At 34.5% G+C, this 18,121-nt stretch overlaps 1 pseudogene across 1 annotated transcript; it reads left to right on the top strand.

Annotated features, from left to right (window-relative positions):
* The first annotated feature begins 11,938 nt into the window (after positions 1 to 11,938).
* On the top strand, positions 11,939 to 14,796 carry LOC145105564 (glucan endo-1,3-beta-glucosidase pseudogene; annotated as a pseudogene). The gene is made up of 2 exons (XR_013707357.1): positions 11,939 to 11,998; positions 13,614 to 14,796. The product of XR_013707357.1 is annotated as a glucan endo-1,3-beta-glucosidase pseudogene (transcript).
* The last annotated feature ends 3,325 nt before the right edge of the window (positions 14,797 to 18,121 follow it).

Genomic DNA, 18,121 nt, shown 5'->3' with positions numbered 1-18,121 from the left:
GACGCACGAGGTTAATTATACTACCCACGACCTGGAATTAGGAGCAGTAGTATTCGCTTTGAAGATCTGGAGACACTACCTCTACGGCACGAAATGCACTATCTTCACTGATCACAAAAGTCTTCAGCATATCCTCAATCAGAAAGAGCTCAACATGCGACAGAGGAGATGGGTAGAGTTGCTGAATGACTACGAGTGCGAAATTCGTTATCATCCGGGCAAGGCCAATGTAGTGGCCGATGCTCTAAGCAGGAAGGAGTACTCGGGACGCCGAGTAAAATCCTTAACAATGACAATCCATTCCCACCTGACCATACAAATCAAGGAAGCTCAACTGGAAGCTTTGAAACCAGAAAAGGTGGCAGGAGAGACATTAAGGGGAATGGATAAAAACTTAGAAGTCAAGGATGATGGAGCACGTTATATCATGAACCGGATTTGGACACCGAAGTTCGGTGGACTCCGAGACGTCGTCATGAATGAAGCACACAAGACTCGATACTCCATCCATCCCGGGTCGGATAAGATGTATCTGGACCTCAAGAAATTATACTGGTGGCCGAACAAGAAAGCTGAGATTGCTACCTATGTGAGCAAGTGTCTGACTTGCGCCAAGGTCAAAATCGAATACCAGAAACCATCCGGGCTATTACAACAGCCGGATATACCTCAGTGGAAGTGGGAACGAATAACCATGGACTTCATAACCAAGCTGCCTAAGACATCGGGCGGGCTTGACACCATATGGGTAATCGTAGACAGATTGACCAAATCAGCACACTTCCTACCGATAAAAGAAACCGACAAGATGGAGAAGCTGACTAGAACGTACATCAAAGAGATTGTACGACTCCATGGTGTGCCGATATCCATTATCTCCGATAGAGATAGTAGATTTACCTCACGGTTTTGGCAGTCTCTACAAAAATCATTGGGAACTAGGCTTGACATGAGTACGGCCTACCACCCACAAACCGACGGACAGAGCAAACGAACCATTCAAACGTTGGAAGACATGTTAAGAGCTTGTGTGATAGACTTCGGTAAAGCATGGGATACCCATCTACCGCTTATCGAATTCTCCTACAATAACAGCTATCATACTAGCATCAAAGTGGCTCCATTCGAAGCTCTTTACGGTCGCAAATGCAGATCACCCCTGTGTTGGGCTGAGGTGGGGGATACACAGCTAGCTAGAGGGCAAGTCTCTAATAGCACCCTCACTGGCCCTGAAATCATAAGGGAAACCACAGAAAAGATCGTTCAAATTCGAGAAAGACTGAAAGCGTCTCGCGATCGGCAAAAGAGTTACGCAGACAAACGACGCAAACCCTTGGAATTCCAGGTGGGTGATCGTGTACTACTAAAAGTTTCCCCTTGGAAAGGAATGATACGATTCGGCAAACGCGGGAAACTAAATCCAAGGTACATCGGGCCATTCGAAATCCTTGCTAGGATTGGGCCAGTAGCATACAAACTTCGATTACCTCAGGAACTCGACAAAGTACATCCCACATTTCACGTGTCGAACCTAAAGAAGTGTTTGTCTGATGAGACACTCGTAATACCACTCGACGAAATCGAAGTTAACGAAAATCTCCACTTCGTGGAGGAACCAGTCGAAATCATGGATCGGGAAATTAAACGAACGAAACAAAGTCGTATTCCCATCGTGAAGGTCCGTTGGAACGCTAAACGAGGACCCGAATTCACCTGGGAACGCGAGGATCAGATGAAACAAAAGTATCCACATCTCTTCCCAAACTCTTGAAATCCCAGTCAAAATGAAAATTTCGGGACGAAATTCCTTCTAACGGGGGGATGATGTGACAACCGTCAAATTTCGGTCAAGTCAAAGTCAAACAAAGTCAACAAGTCAAACCGGTCAACTCCAATAACCCTTGTATGTTAGGGTTTACGTTATGTAATCACTATACAATTCGCTATTTTAATGAGAAATCATCATTTGGAAAGTTCATGTGTTTGATTTTCCTTAGCCTTAACAGTGCTAAACAACGAACCAAAGCGATAAAACACTATTGCACAATCATCGGGATTGTGTACGACACTAAAACACGGTTTAACGGGGTTTACGAACCTTGCGTTGTGAAGCCGGACACTCAAATTAATCACAAACGAAACCTCTCTAAATCGTTTTCACTCTATCTTTTTCTATTTGAAATCTCTCCCAAATCTCTCCCAAAGACGGCCCCTTTTTACCGGTTTTTCGACTACGACTTCGTTTTAACTCCGTTTTTCATTATTTTAACATGGGATTTTCACCCAAAACTTTATTTTATAAACTAAGGCCCCAAAATATATAAATCTCCAGGGTTTTTATAAAAATGTATTAAAAGAATTGGTGGTTGGACTAATTATTGAGGGAATATTTGTTTTTCCTTATTTTATGACAAAAGCAAGCCACCACCACCTCACTCTATGATCATCCACTCTTTCCCACTACTCCTTGTCACCTTAGTGGACCTTTACACCCAATCTCCAGCTCTTCCCACGTTCTAAGAGCTGGAGGATTGATCCTCTCTCCTCATTCTCCATAAAGTTCTTTCATTCTACACTTAGCAACCAAAGGACACTCTCCAAAATTCTCTCATCTTTTCTCTCAACTTCAAGAACTTCAAGGCTTTCTCCAGGGATTTCTTCCCTCAATTAGTAAGTATCTTCATCATTCACATAATTATTAAACTCCATTCTACTCAAATCATTGATATCTTACACAAATTCCATCTTATTCGGTGTTAGATTCTCGAATCATCAAGACATCTTCTTAGTGTTCTTGGGTTGAACACTTCCTCTATCTCACTTTCATCTACTGAAATCACATAAGGTGAGTTCATACCCCTACATTTACATGTTTTATTAATTTTAAGGGGGGAATACAAGTAAAATCATCAAGAACACAATTAAACTTTTTCTAACAGATTACATCAGAAAAGATGGACTTTAATCACGGACTGTTTTGGTCAACTTAAATATTTTAGTTTTCAAAACGGTTCCAGGTGCAAGTAGTTCAAACTCTTAGCTTTAAAATGGCTACTTGCACATCTCCATATGATGTTTCTACAATTTATGGTGATTTTTACAAAACTGCCTATCATTTCAGAGGCAAACCTGGACCAGCCTGTGATTATGGACATTTTGACCTCTGTTATAGATCACTAAAAATCATGATAAAATTTATGAACAAACTAGACTCATATTCAAAACTCTCAAAATTTGTGGATTTGGATTTGGAGCTTTGATAATTTTTCTATAAATTTTCTAAGAACAGTAACAGAAACTGTATTCAACGAAAAGTTGCTGTCAATTTCATTTCACCTTGTAACATGTTGAGCAAGGTGTATATCTTTATGTGATTATATGTTATTGCAATATATGACATTTTATCTTAATATTTAGACACACATCGGTTTACAAATGGATTTGGACATATAAAATATAAAGAATAACAAGTGATTATAATCAAAGTGCAACCGATACATTCAAACATTTAATAAACTATTTTGAATATAGTTTGCATACATTACTACGTACTACCCTTGGTTGATAAACTATAATAGGTATAGTTTATGATACATTACATAACACATACATTTAAAAAGGGTACATTTATACAAAGGATATTTTCATTAAGCAAGGTACGGCCATACGGTATCAAGTTTTCATAACACGTAATTCCGTTAATGACTTTGTGAGACATTTACTTCAAATTACCATTAAGTCATGTATTGTAACCAGAGTCTCCTTGAGGGAGAGCGTGATAGTTGTGTATAGATCTATATTGGGTTTGACAAACCCACACCTAAACTGCATGCAACAGTTAGACCGATAGGTCTGGGGTGACAAATGTCATAACATTTCCGACGCCCGAAGAACGTCGTTTTAGGCAACCTTGGTCATAGCATGGTTATAATAAACTCACATAAAGTATTAATAAACATTGGAATTTACGGGAACTTCATTAAAATTTAACGAGTTTATGTCGATTTAAACTTGTATTCTTTTACTATAAATATGACAAATTACTTGTACATTTCGGTCTTTGGGTTTTAAGACTACATTTACACATTAAGGAAAATATTGGATTTTCTAACACAAATACTACTTTTACAAACGAAAGGCTTTTAATAATACCAAACAAAAACTTATGAACTCACCAACCTTTGTGTTGACACTTTTTCAAACAACTTGTATTCTCAGGAAATCATTAAACAGGTAACCAAGTGCTTTTGAGGATGGGGCGCTAAGGCATCTACTATTTCATATTTTGTCAACATATTGTAATTGATTCGTAAACATGTAAATCATACAATGATGTCACTTTTTCAATTATATATATGTTGGTTGTGTTTGCTTCAATTACTATTATAATTGTTGTTATGATACTATACATGAAGTCCTCCACCCCCCGGACGTTTCCGCCATCCTTGGTTTGGGGGTGTGACATCATGACCTGGTTTAGAGCACAACTTCCAATGACGACGACGACAGTATTCATTGGATCGAGACCCAGAACCGGTGTTAGAGGAGGACTCATAGCCCGTAGAAGGAGATCGGTGTTGATGTTGATTGACGTTGAGATCAAGTGGAATCGAAGATGTGGGAGGCAGAGGTGGAGTGACTGGTGATTGACGAAGATGTTCATGTTCCAAGCGAGTTTCCTCCTATAGAAGCATACCAACGAGGTCATCAATAGAAGTTTGATCGTCTTTGACCATGAAGGTTGTGATGAAAGGGCCATATGATGAGTCAAGTCCACCAAGAATGTGCCTGATTAAATCTTCAAGATGAAATGGGATGAAAATTTGCAGCCAAAGAATCAGCTATGGCACGTTTCCATTCCACATATTCGAGCAATGGAGAGGGAACCCTTGGAAATCGGTTGAAGATCAAATTGCATAGACATGCGTCGAGCCTTAGTTTGGGCCTATAAAAATTTCTCAATCATCCAAGATTGATGAGAAGAAGAGGAATATGCTCATTCAGAAAGGTTAGATTCTATCCAAAGTAAAACAAATCGATCCCTTTTTCTAGAGAGTAAATTCAAGGTTAGGTGATGTGACAGGAGGGTCTTCGGTGGGGGAGACAGTGGCGGTCTCTGATAGAGGATTTGGAGCAATAAAAAAGGTATCTAATTCGAACGTTTCGAAAACGGAGATGACGGTGGATCGCCATAGGGAGCAGTTGTCTCTGTCGAGTTTGATGATGAGAGATGGAATCTGGAAATTAAAGGAAGAGTTCGTAGCAAGTCCGAGTAAGAGAGAATTGGTAGCCATGAACGAAAGATGAGGAAAAAAGACTTTAATCGGCTCTTCATACCATGTAATTACAGAGAATTAGAGATGTATATTATGTTGGATTAGGTGTCTAAGCCCATAACTATAATTGGTATGTACTTGACCCGAGAGTAGCATGGTCCATTTCGGGTTGCATATCACCAGGAAAATTTGATAGGATGAATATTTGAGTAAGAGGTTATTTATGATTTACTAATATATTATAAGTATAATATATTAATGGAGAAATCATATTATTTAATTAGTATTGATCAAGAATTAATTTAGCGATCAAAAGAGACTAATTAAATTAACGGGGACTGATTATGTAAATCAATGATATATATTGTTTGGGATATTGATCCATGATGGACTAAGTTTATGTAAGTATCCATGAAGAGTTAGCCCACATGAAATATGGATCATAACCTAAGTGTATGGATTAGGGTTTACCCATGACTCTTGGATTCCTACACTATATATATATATATATATATATATATATATATATATATATATATATATATATATATATATGACACCCCTTAGCCTAAAATTGGTGACACTAGTAATCTTAGAGATACTATAACCGATTTTGAGTGCCACATAACCTCCCTCTCAAGTTCTCCATTTGTTCATGGTGTGTTGTGAACCGTTTGAGGCATCACACTTGGGGTGCTAAGTTCTTAAAGGCCAAATACATCAAGCTACAACAAAGAGGTAATCATCTAATCTATTTTTATAATTTAAGTATCAAATTGTATGCTAGTTGTAGGCTTCATGCTTTGGATATTTTATTGCATGTATAACTAGAGAAAACTTAGATCCAAAGCATTTAGGATTGTATGTGCACCATAGGATGTTGTAGTACATAAAACCCAACATATTGTTATTCAATTGTGTGAGTTCAGAGTGTACAATGAATAAATATATAGTAGCCAAGGACAACTGTAATCCTAAATATAAGGCCCTATATTAGGTCTTCAAGATTGACTGAGATTGAACCAAAGGGCCTTTGGCCTAGCAGTAAGGAGTGACTCTCTCAAATGAGAGGTCATAGGTTCATGTCTCTCTAGGAGACATATGTGGTATTTTGGAGTATGTCCGTTTGCCGATTCAAAAAAAATGACTGAGATTGAGTCACGTGTTATACATGTTTACATCTTAGATTACATGTGTACATCTTAGATGTGGAGAAATGAAGAATTGTTACCGGTGGTTGTGTATACATGGTGGAGTGTTTGGATTATAATCAATAGTTGAGGATCATATTGTATAGACTCTTGATGAACATAGAAAACAAAAGAGGGAAAAGTAATTATTTGATTATGAAAAAGTTAAGTTACAATACAGAAGAAAGAGAGTTTATATACAAAAGGTAAGAAGGGTAAAAGGGGAAAATTAACTCCTAATTGTAAAGAACTAAACTAACTCTATCATCCCCCTTCAAGTTGGAGGATGACCAATTCCCAACTTGTTTAACAAAACATTATGTTGTTTACTCGGAAGAGACTTTGTAAAGAAATCTGCAAGTTGAGTTTGTGTTGGAATATGCTTAAATGAAATCAACCCTTCATGGAGTTTGTAACGAACAAAGTGGCAGTCGATTTCCACATGTTTTGTCCTTTCGTGAAAAATGGGATTATTAGCAATGTGGATAGCAGGTTGGCTATCACACTGAACTGGAACAGGTGTAAGATTAGGGATAGTAATCTCATGCAATAAGCGAATTAATCAGGCCAACTCAGCAGTGACATGACGCATGCTTCTATATTCTGCCTCTACGGATGAAAGAGATACCATGATTTGCTTCTTTGATTTCCAAGCAAGTGGACTATCACCAAGCAAAATGACAAACCCACTTACACTTCTTCGAGAATGTGGACATGAAGCTCAATCTGAATCGCAATAGGCATGTAAAGTGAAATCATCACTATTATTCATGAACAAACCTTGATTGGGATCATTATTAAGGTATTTGATAACATGTTTAGCAGCATCAAAGTGAGGTATTCAAGGGTCAGACATAAACTCACTTAACAATTGAACAACAAAGGCTAAATCGGGTATTGTGTGAACCAGTAAATTCAATTTACCAACCAATCTTCGATAAGTTTTTGGTGATTGCGTAAGATCTCCTTGTCCTTGTAATAGTCTGATATTGGTGGGAAGAGGACAAAAAGAAATTGAGGGATCCCAAATCTTTTATTTTAAAAGTATTATCAATATATGATTTTAACTTTGTAATTTCCTCTTAATTATTCCCTGTTACCATGATGTCATCCACATACACAGCAACAAAAGTAACACTTGAACCCATGTTTTTTGTGAAAAAGAGAGTAATCATTTTTGGAATTTTGATAACCCATATCTTTAAGAACAGAAGAAAGTTTGGCGTACCACTATCGTGACGCCTGTTTTAAACCGTACAATGACTTCTATAATTTGCAAATTTGATTAGGATTAAAAAGTTTCAATCCTGGTGGAGGTTTCATGTAAATGTCTTCATGTAATTCCCCATGAAGAAAGGCGTTATTTACATCAAGTTGATGTAATTTCCAACCTTTCTTGATTGTTGTTGCAATTAATTCTCTAATGGTTGTCAATTTTACAACCGGATAGTGTTTCTGTATAATCAATCCTAGGTTTCTGAGTAAAACCCTTGACAACAACCCTTCCTTTGCACCTTTCAATGTCCCTATTTTCCAACGACATCTGATAGGTTTCTTTCCCTTAGGAAGATCAACTAAAACCCAAGTGTTATTAACCTCTAATGCCTCAAACTCTTTTGACATAGCATCCCGCCATTCAGGAATCAAATTTGCTTCTTCAAAGCTGGTAGGTTCAGAAATTTTATTCATATTTGTGACAAGGTTTTACTTTGATCAGAAATAGTAGTAAAATAAACATGTTTTGGTGTAGAGACTTGAGTCACATTGTGTAGACATGAAAAGAAAGAATAACATGATTTTGAAGAATCATGACGTGATGCATTGGTGCAAACAAAATCTTTTACATGAGCTGGTGGTTTAATAATTCTAGTTGAGTGTCTAAGAAGAGGTTGTTGTGGTATTGGTTGATGTATAGGTATATCATCCCTTGAATGAATGTTTGATTGAGAGGTAGTTGAAGATGTCTTCATCAGAGTGAAAATCCATGCTTTGAGGAAAGAAAGACTCTTCAACAAAATCTCTAGATGGATATTGGAAAATATGTTCGTGAAAAATAACATCTCTAAAGACCAAGATCTGTTTGGTTTCAAGATTATACAATTTGTAACCCTTTTTCCCAAAGGGATAGCCAACAAAAATACATGGTACTGCACGTGGATTAAATTTATTTCTGTTGCAACTGTTCTGTTGCAGGGTACTTGAAAAACATAAGCAGCCAAAAGTTCGAAGATATGAGTATGAAGGTTGAGTTCCATGTAACATCAGTTGTCATTGTTTGGTCACAACATCTACTACTTGGATTATTGATTCCGAAGCTAGTGATCACATGTGCCACAATTGATCATTATTATTTCAGATCAAAACTCTTGTTTTTCCTTTTCATATCACTCTTCCAAATGGACAAAATATAAGTGCACATGAGGTTGGTAGTATCATTCTAGCTGAAAATGTTGTCTTGCATAATGTTCTTTATGTTCCCCATTTCAAATTCAACTTGTTATCCATAAGCAAATTATGTCGATATTTGAGATCATTGGTTGTGTTTTCAGACCAATTTTGCTTCTTGTTGTAGGGCCCTCCTCCGAAGAGGCCTCTGGTTCTTGGTAGACATCAAGTTGGCCTATACTTTCTTCATTCCAATACATATTCAAACAAAGGCATTGCTCTATCAATCAATTCAAATGTTCCTACAAATCCTTCTGTTATTTTTTTCAATTATGTTTGTAGAAACTTGTGAAAATATAATTTGTTTTCTCTATTGCATAAGAGACTTGGACATCTCCCTTTGTACAAGTTGAAAACTCTACCATTTCTGAAGAATATGCATGTTAAATTTGATCATGTTTGTGAAATCTGTCCAAAAGCTAGACAACATAAACTTCCATTTAGTCATAGCTTTATTCATACTTCTTCGTCATTTGATCTCATCCATATTGACACATAGGGTCCTTATAATACTAAAACCTACAATGGTAAATCTTATTTCTTAACCATTGTAGATGATTATACTCGTTCAACATGGACCCACTTGTTAAGCACCAAAAGCAAATGCTTTCAATGTTCAAATGGTAAAAACCCAATTTCATAAAAGTTTCAAGATTATTCGATCTGATACTGCTTTTGAACTAGGTTCTAGTAATGAAGTCATTGCTTATTTTCAAGAAAGAGGAATCATTCATCAAACCAGTTGTAGACATACCCCTCAACAATATGAGGTTGTCGGGCGCAAGCATAAGCATCTTCTTGAAACATCTAGAACTTTGTTGTTTCAATCCAAACTTCCATTGAAATTATTGGGTGACTGTGTACTTACAAGCACTCATCTTATAAATCGTTTTCCTTCCAAGATATTAAAAGGAAAATCACCGACGAATCTCAAATTGAGATAATTTGAGGTTAAAAGAATTTGAATCGGAGAAAAGAAAAGGACGAAAAGATCAAGAATGATCGAGAGTCGATGGATGATAAGGTGAAAGTCAACAAAAAAAATGAGCATTCATAGCTCTGATACCATCATGATGAACATAGGACACAAAAGAGGGAAAAGTAATTATTTGATTATGAAAAAGTTAAGTTACAATTTAGAAGAAAGAGAGTTTATATACAAAGGGTAAGAAGGGTAAAAGAGGAAAATTAACTCCTAACTGTAACGAACTAAACTAACTCTATCATAGACCGCTTGTTATTATCATAATTTGTTTTATCATGTATCCTTTTAGTGCTAAATTTGATAAAGAAACATTTGATGCAACTATAATTTTCTTGGTCAATTTTCAAAGATTTTGCCAAGATATGTTGTGTACACGGAACATAACACAAAATATAAGGATTTTTGTTTCGAAGGTAAATCTAAGCAGTTATGACTCGGATATATAGGAGATACACAAAAAAAAATCAAGTATAATTTGAAATAAAAAGGAACAGTTTTTGTATAACATATTTTTTGAAGTGTTTGATTATATGAAGATTAATCTCTATGCAATATTATAGTTAATTATATTTGTTTGACATTTGCTTATTTTAATGGAAAACGTAACTTAATTTATGATTAATTTAGATTTCAAACAAACCATTTATTTAAACATAAAATAGTTCATATGGTTAAAAATGTCATTTTTTTCATCGGGCATAGTCATTCACTAAAAGTTGTCAAACGGTATATGAACTATTATGTAGATCTTTTAAGGTGGTTATGATCCAAATCCAACTAAACAAAAATCAGCTTGAAACATGTTAATATATAAAATTTGTCAAATAACAATTATAGGCTTATTGTTTAAATTCAAAAAGAAGTATTAACATTTTTTTATAAGTCGAATCAAAATGTTGTATATTTTTTAAAAATAACCCAAAAAAAATAGAACCTACAAAATAAATATCACTTTCAGAAGAAAAGAAAAAAAAATGAAATAATTTTTCTTTTAAAAAGATTTTCCATTTGAGTTTTTTTGTTGTAAACAGTCGAGCGCAACCTAGATGTGTAAAGACTAGACACGCTTTCAATAAACCCTCAATCCCCTTCCTACAGCAGGAAGCCGCAGTTGTTTGTATTCACTACTGGAATACGTAATCCCCACTGTCTTAATATTTGTTGTTTTCTAGTATTTTTTTTTAATTTTTAATATTGTTTATTTTAATATATCTTTTAATATTATTTTTAATTAATGAACTGGTTTTTATTTTTAAATAAATTTTATGTTTATTATTCATTTAAAAAAATATAAATCATCAAAATCAATTAATTTTATTTTAAAAAAAAATAAACAAAAAACAAAAAGTAAAGAAAGTTTCTCGCACACTCTCTGGCTTTTGGTGAGGGAAAAAAGTGGAAAAATGATGACGTGGCACGCTGACAAGGAAAAAGTAATGGGAGTTTCCTACACGCACCCTCTAGCATCTGGTCTAAGAGGGAATGACTAGATGTAGGGATGCGGGGGAAATTGGAGGACAAACATCCCATATATTTTGAAAGGGTGGCTAAAAAGACATTTTATTTTACCATATAGACATCTTAATTGAATTTTGAAATATTTTTATTGGCTAAAATTGCATTGTTTTCCGAAAAAACTGATTATAAATAGTTAATTATATGTTGACTTTTTATAAAGTGGTCAATAGGATATGTAAAGAGTGTCTTATTAACATCACCCATTTTGAATTGTTGATTAGAATTAAAGGAGAATGACAAAATAGACACTTCATTTTGTATAATTTTAGGCATAAAAGATGCCACATGGCAAAAACAAAAGTCTTTTATTATATAGGAAGAAAAGATATTTTAATTTTGACTTATAATTCGTATTGCAACCATCTTTCCTTCGTTCCAGGAATTTTCCAAAAATTAAAAAAATGACATGTAGATTTTGACATTTTGTCCATTATATATATATATATATATATATATATATATATATATATATATATATATATATATATATATATATATATATATAACTCAAAACCCCTCAATGACGGCAATAATGCTCCTGTTGCTTTGATTACTTGCAAATCATCTCATATTCATAATCACAGGTGTGTTTCTTTTTTCATTTGGTCCATGAATACAGTTTTCGTTTTGCTTATGGGCGTTTTGTCTAGGGGTGCAAACGAGCCAAGATACTCGCGAGCTATTCGGGATCGGCTCGTTAAAAGCTCGACACGAAACCAGTTTTAAACGAGCCCGAGCCGAGCTCGAGCTTAATATTAAGCTCATTTATTAAACGAGCTCGAGCTCGAGCCTATGTCACTAAACTCGATTAGGCTCGCGAGCCTAAACGAGTCTTTATATAATATAATTTATTATTATTTTCATATATTAAAATAAAAACATATTTGGGAAATTATGGATTTCGGGTATTAATAAACGAGCTTCTTGACGAGCTTGAGCCGAGCTTAAGCTTATTTAGGCACATCAAACGAAAAACGAGCTGAGCCCGAGCCGAGCTTGTATAATTCTTTACGAGCTCGAGCCAAGCTCCGTAAAAGAAAGCTCGAACTCGAGCGTCGTATAACTTAAACGAGCCCAAGCCGAGTCTGGCCCGGCTCGGGCTCGGCTCGTTTGCACCCCTAGTTTTGTCGTATGGTTTTGGTATATTACTAAAAAAACTATTCATATTTGTATCAATTTGTTTATGTAATCATTTAATTATTACTATTTTTAATAATTAAACTATTATATTCTTTTCAATTATATCAAAAAAAGTTTTCCTTCTTGGAAAAACTAAAAAACCAACAATATTGATACGATGTAATTAGGTAAAAATCGAGCTACAATTTTACAAAACCGAATAACAAAAAAACGATTTTTTTAACTGTTAGAAAAGTTATAATGATTCATTTTGATTTATATAATTTCTCATCAGTTCAAAATAAACTATTAATATTATACTATGCATATTATCATAAAGATGAATTATATTCACTGTTTTGAAAACCGGACCGAACCGGACGGTTCAACTGGGAACCGGTAACAAATCCGTTTCAAAATTCCCTAAAAACCGCTTGTTGGGCAAACCGTTAAAAACCGGCGGTTTTAGACAAACCGGTTAGAACCGGTACTGGTTCAATAAAAAAAACCGGTTTTTTCTAAATGAAGACAGCCGGCCATTTGACTAGTTTATCTACCTGTGGGTTCCTTTTAATAAGGAGACAAACCTTAATCTTTTTATCCACAGCCGATGTGGGATTTGCTTTGCCAACTTACTTCTTTCCCTCCTATTTATTAAGCTATGTTTTTCTTTTCTTTCTTTCGTCTACTCGATGTGGGACTGGGAACAAAAGACTTCACAATTAGAAAGAAGGTTCTTTGGCTTGTCTCTTATTTAAAAAAAAAATCTTCACATAAACAATAGAGTAAATAATAATGTTTATTACTCCACCTCGAATATGATATGTTATATATATGATATGATATGGAATATATATAATTTTCACATAAACAATGTTTATATACTAAATAATAACGTTTATTACTCCATATATATATATATATATATATATATATATATATATATATATATATATCCGTTTTTATCCGGTTTTTAGGACCGGTCGACCACCTGAACCATCGAACCGGTATGACGGCCGGTTCAATGTCCGGTCCGGTTTTCAAAACATTGATTATATTAGAATGATTTTGTGTTTACAGTTGCACAAGATGCGCAACCTGTAGGGGTGTGTTATGGAAGAGTCGGTGATGATTTGGCGTCGCAACAGGATGTGGTGAACCTTTACAAGATCAACAACATAACCAGAATGCGAATTTATGATCCAGATCGAGCTACTCTTCAAGCCCTAAAAGGAACCAATATCGAACTCATCATCGGCGTTCCTAATGATGCTCTGCAATCCCTCAACCAACAAAGTGCAGCGAACACATGGGTTATGAACAATATTCAAAATTACTCCGACGTTAGGTTTAGATACGTCGCTGTCGGCAACGATGTCAATCCAAACAAAGGGAATAGTGAATACGTAAGTTCCTTACTTCCGGCGATGCGAAATCTACACAGCGCCGTTACAGCCGCCGGCCTAGGGAACCAGATTAAGGTGTTGACGGCAATCTACGGCGGTTTGTTAGGCGTCTCCTTTCTACCAAGCGATGGCGCGTTTAATGACAATGCACGAGAGTTTATTGAGCCGATAATCAGATTTCTAGCTGAAAACAACTCGCCAATGCTTGTCAACATCTACACCTATTTTGCATACGCTAATGCAAACGGTAATTCCAATCTACCGTATGCGTTGTTTACGGCATCGGGAACGATTGTGAAGTATAATGGCCGTCAATACTTTAACCTTTTTGACATCATTTTAGATGATATTTACGCAGCTCTAGCATCTCTTGGTGGAGAAAATGTGGAGATTGTTGTGTCGGAGAGTGGGTGGCCATCGGCAGGAGATGATGCAGCGACAACTCGGAATGCATAAATTTATTATGGGAATTTGATTTCACATGTCACGGGAACAACAGGAACACCGGCGAAGCCTGGAAGATCGATAGAGACTTATTTGTATTCAATATTTGATGAAACAATGAAACCTGGACAGAAATCGGAGAAACATTTTGGGCTTTTCTCCCCAGATGGACGACCCAAATATCAATTAAGCTTCAATCTCATCAGATCAAGAAATGGAAAGGTAAGTGAAAGATATGGACTTCTCGCTGCCTTCTCTATACAAGGATTTTGAGTGGCTGTCAAATATGTACAAAAGATACCGCACCGAACCAATTAAGTTGGTAGCCAATATGTTTGTTAGTCAGCATCTTTGGTTGGTAGTACCGTACCCATTGTGTAATCGGTAGTAATTGTATAGAATTTTGAATACCGTAGTACTATATATATATATATATATATATATATATATATATATATATAGGAGTAAGATCAAATGAGAACACCTAAAAGGTTGAGAACGCGAGAACAGATCACAACCTTATAAATAATTAGATCTATGGCTATTATCAACCGGACCATTTATGAATATTTATAAAACTGATGTGCTAAATATGTAACTTTGAAATGGCAAGAAGGGTACAATAGGAAATCCATATAATTTAATTAAATAGAAATTCCTATAATTTCTCTCTCTCTCTCTCTCTCTCTCTCTCTCTAGAAAACCCTAATCTAATTATTTTGAAAAAACCGGCCGTACACCCCCACCTTCTTCACCACTGTTTTCGTTCATCATCTTCTGCCATCCTCCATCGTCGACCATCGCACAATTAAAATCCCGGATAAAACAACAAAATACTAATTGCGTTTTGGGTGGGTGTGTGTGGTCATAAAAATCAGAAGAGACGAGGATCTGAGACGAGGATACGGGAGTGGATTCGAAGCATCAAACACAATTTGAGGTAGTTTGGTTGAAGGAAATCGAGATACAGAGGGAATAAATCGAATGCACATGGGTTCTCAATCTCCATGTGTTGTTGTGTGGCCACGAGAACAGAAATAAGAGCAGGGTAGTCGCCGATGGCGGCAACACTGACCACCAGAGAGGGAAACGACGGAGCTCAACCGGAGGTGGCCGGAAAAAGGTACGAGTTAAATCATTTTCGTATTTCTGTTGTCCAAGTTCATAATGTCGATTGATATTAAGCCCTTGTAAAATTTCCTTGATTGTCATTTTAACATAAATTCAATTAATAAGCTTCCTTCCTAAGCTTCTGATTTCTCGTTTCGATCCACCAGGTCAACAAAAAAATTAATTGAAATTGAGGATTGTCTTTGTTGGCATTGTGTGGTTTGAATTTTGAGATGCGACAACAACAAAAATCAACATTTGGAGCATTTTTTTGTTGCGTTTCCAGAATTGCCTTTTGAAGATTATCAATTGCAATCGATAATTAATTGAAATTGAGGATTATTTGTCTTTGTTGGCGTTGTGTGGTGTGAATTTTGAAACCAACGATTCAATTTTGATTTACAAATGTATTGATTGTCGCTATAGTCTATTTGTGGTGGAGCGATTCAGTCAAGAAAATGGAGTCGAGGTCTAATTACATCCAAATTCTATTATATTCAATTTTTGGATGTTTAGATTTTTTAAGGTTAGTTGATTATACTTTTTTCTTCGTGGATTCTGATTTCGGAATCCCAGGAACAATTTGAAGAGTAAAAACAAAACACATTCTTGACAGGGTGGCTGGGAAAGTTTGTGAATTGCCAATTTTCTAAAAACATCATTGATTTGTTTGCAGGTCATCACTATGGCAGATACTCTAGAGTTTATCATTGATTGTTTTTGTATCTTCAAGTGATCCGTTTCTACAGGTTGCATGGGAAAGTTTGTGTTATGCCACTGTTACATTACACATACAAAAGGAAGGGTAAAAAGGAAAATGAAGGGTAAAAAGGGAAAATAGTAATTACCAATGAGCAAGAGGGGCAACATTAGATTTGTGTTACTTCCAGCTTTGTATAAGGATTATCTTTGGTTGTAGAGGGCGTATTTGACATTGGGTTCATTGGCTTTGTATCTGGGACGATTGGGCTGTTTGATGAAATACGTGAGAGAGGTATTCATTTGTGAATAGCATGGTATTCATTTGTTAATAACAATGTATTCATTTGTAAATAGCAGTGTAATCATGTGTGAATGAGTGTATTTATTTATGATTAGATGTAGTCTTTTTTCATTTGTGAATATCAGGGTATTCATTTGTTAATAACAATATATTCATTTGTAAATAACAGTGTAATCATATGTGAATAAGTGTATTTATTTATGATTAAAGTTATTATTTTATAAAGAAATGATAATTTTTATACCCCTTTTATTTTGAAAAGAATTGGATTACTTGTAAATTGATATGTATTCATTTGTGATTGTAGTAGTATTAGTTTTTTTGAAAAAAAAATCGTTTATGAATACAAATGTATTGATTGGCGGTTGGATTTCTATTAATTTTTTCGAAAAAAAAAACGTAAAATAGGAGAAAAAAATTATTTTTTAAGAAAAAAAAATTAAATTTTTTTAGTTTAAAATTCTTTTTTTGATAAAAATGTTATTTATATTTCATTAATAAGAAAAATAAAAAATCAAATATTTCCTTCTTTTTTGGTAACTGATCCTAAATTTAAGGGAATTTGATTGATTTTATTTTATTTTAATTGAATTAAAATATACAATTACTAATATGCCCTTATATATTGATTGGTCCAGAACTGTTCTCGCGTTCTCAACCTTTTAGGTGTTCTCATTTGATCATTTCCTTATATATATATATATATATATATATATATATATATATATATATATATATATATATATATATATACAAAATTACAAAAATGGTCGTTGTGGTTTGCCAAAAGTCACAAAGTTAGTCCCTGTTAATTTTTTTTATGCAAATGGTCCTTGTGGTTTGCAAAACTTGCAAAGTTTGCCCTTTTTACTAACACCGTTAGTAAAATGTCGTTAGGGACTGAATATGTAAGGGTATTTTGGTCTTTTCAAGTATAAAATGACTGAATTCGTGACATTTGGTAAACCAAAGGGATTATTTTTGAAGTTTGTTTGAAAAAGAATAATTAATTTGGTGAAGGAAGTGGGGAAAGCTCGAACTAGAAGGAAGTGGGGAAGGCTCGAACTAGCAACCTCCACCCCTTTATATTACAAAAGCCTTAACCAATTAAGCTGAATGTTCACTTGTTTATATCTTCTTAAAACTAATATATAATAACAAAAACGTTAATACTTAAATAATAAATAAATTACAAAAAAACATTTTTTTTACATAATTTTTTTTTTAAATAAAACAAGCTGCATTTTAGTCGTATTATAAAAAAATATAGTTTTTTTAGAAACAATTTGTATGTATTTTTATAAATTTATTTTACATGAAATATTTTTTTTATGTCTTTAAAAAATATGTTTTCGTATAAAAAATATGTTTTCGTAAAATATATTCTTTTATGTATTTGAAATAATAATAATTAACATTACTCATGACATAAAAAAATGTATAAATTTTTTTGGGTTGCTAGTTTTAAAACCGTTTTTATACATTTAAATATATAAAAAAATGTAATAACATATTATACAAAAACGAAATCCTAAAGAAACATAAAAAAAAGTTTTTTGTATATATTTATTTTATGTGAAGTATGTTTTTTATGTATTTAAAAAATACATTTTCGTATAATACAT

The sequence above is a fragment of the Lactuca virosa genome, chromosome 1, assembly GCF_052849685.1.
Source record: "Lactuca virosa cultivar CGN04683 chromosome 1, Lactuca_virosa_CGN04683_v6, whole genome shotgun sequence".
NCBI lineage: Eukaryota > Viridiplantae > Streptophyta > Magnoliopsida > Asterales > Asteraceae > Lactuca > Lactuca virosa.
The sequence above is the reverse complement of the archived record's forward strand: the minus strand, read 5'-3'. Positions and strand labels throughout refer to the sequence as shown.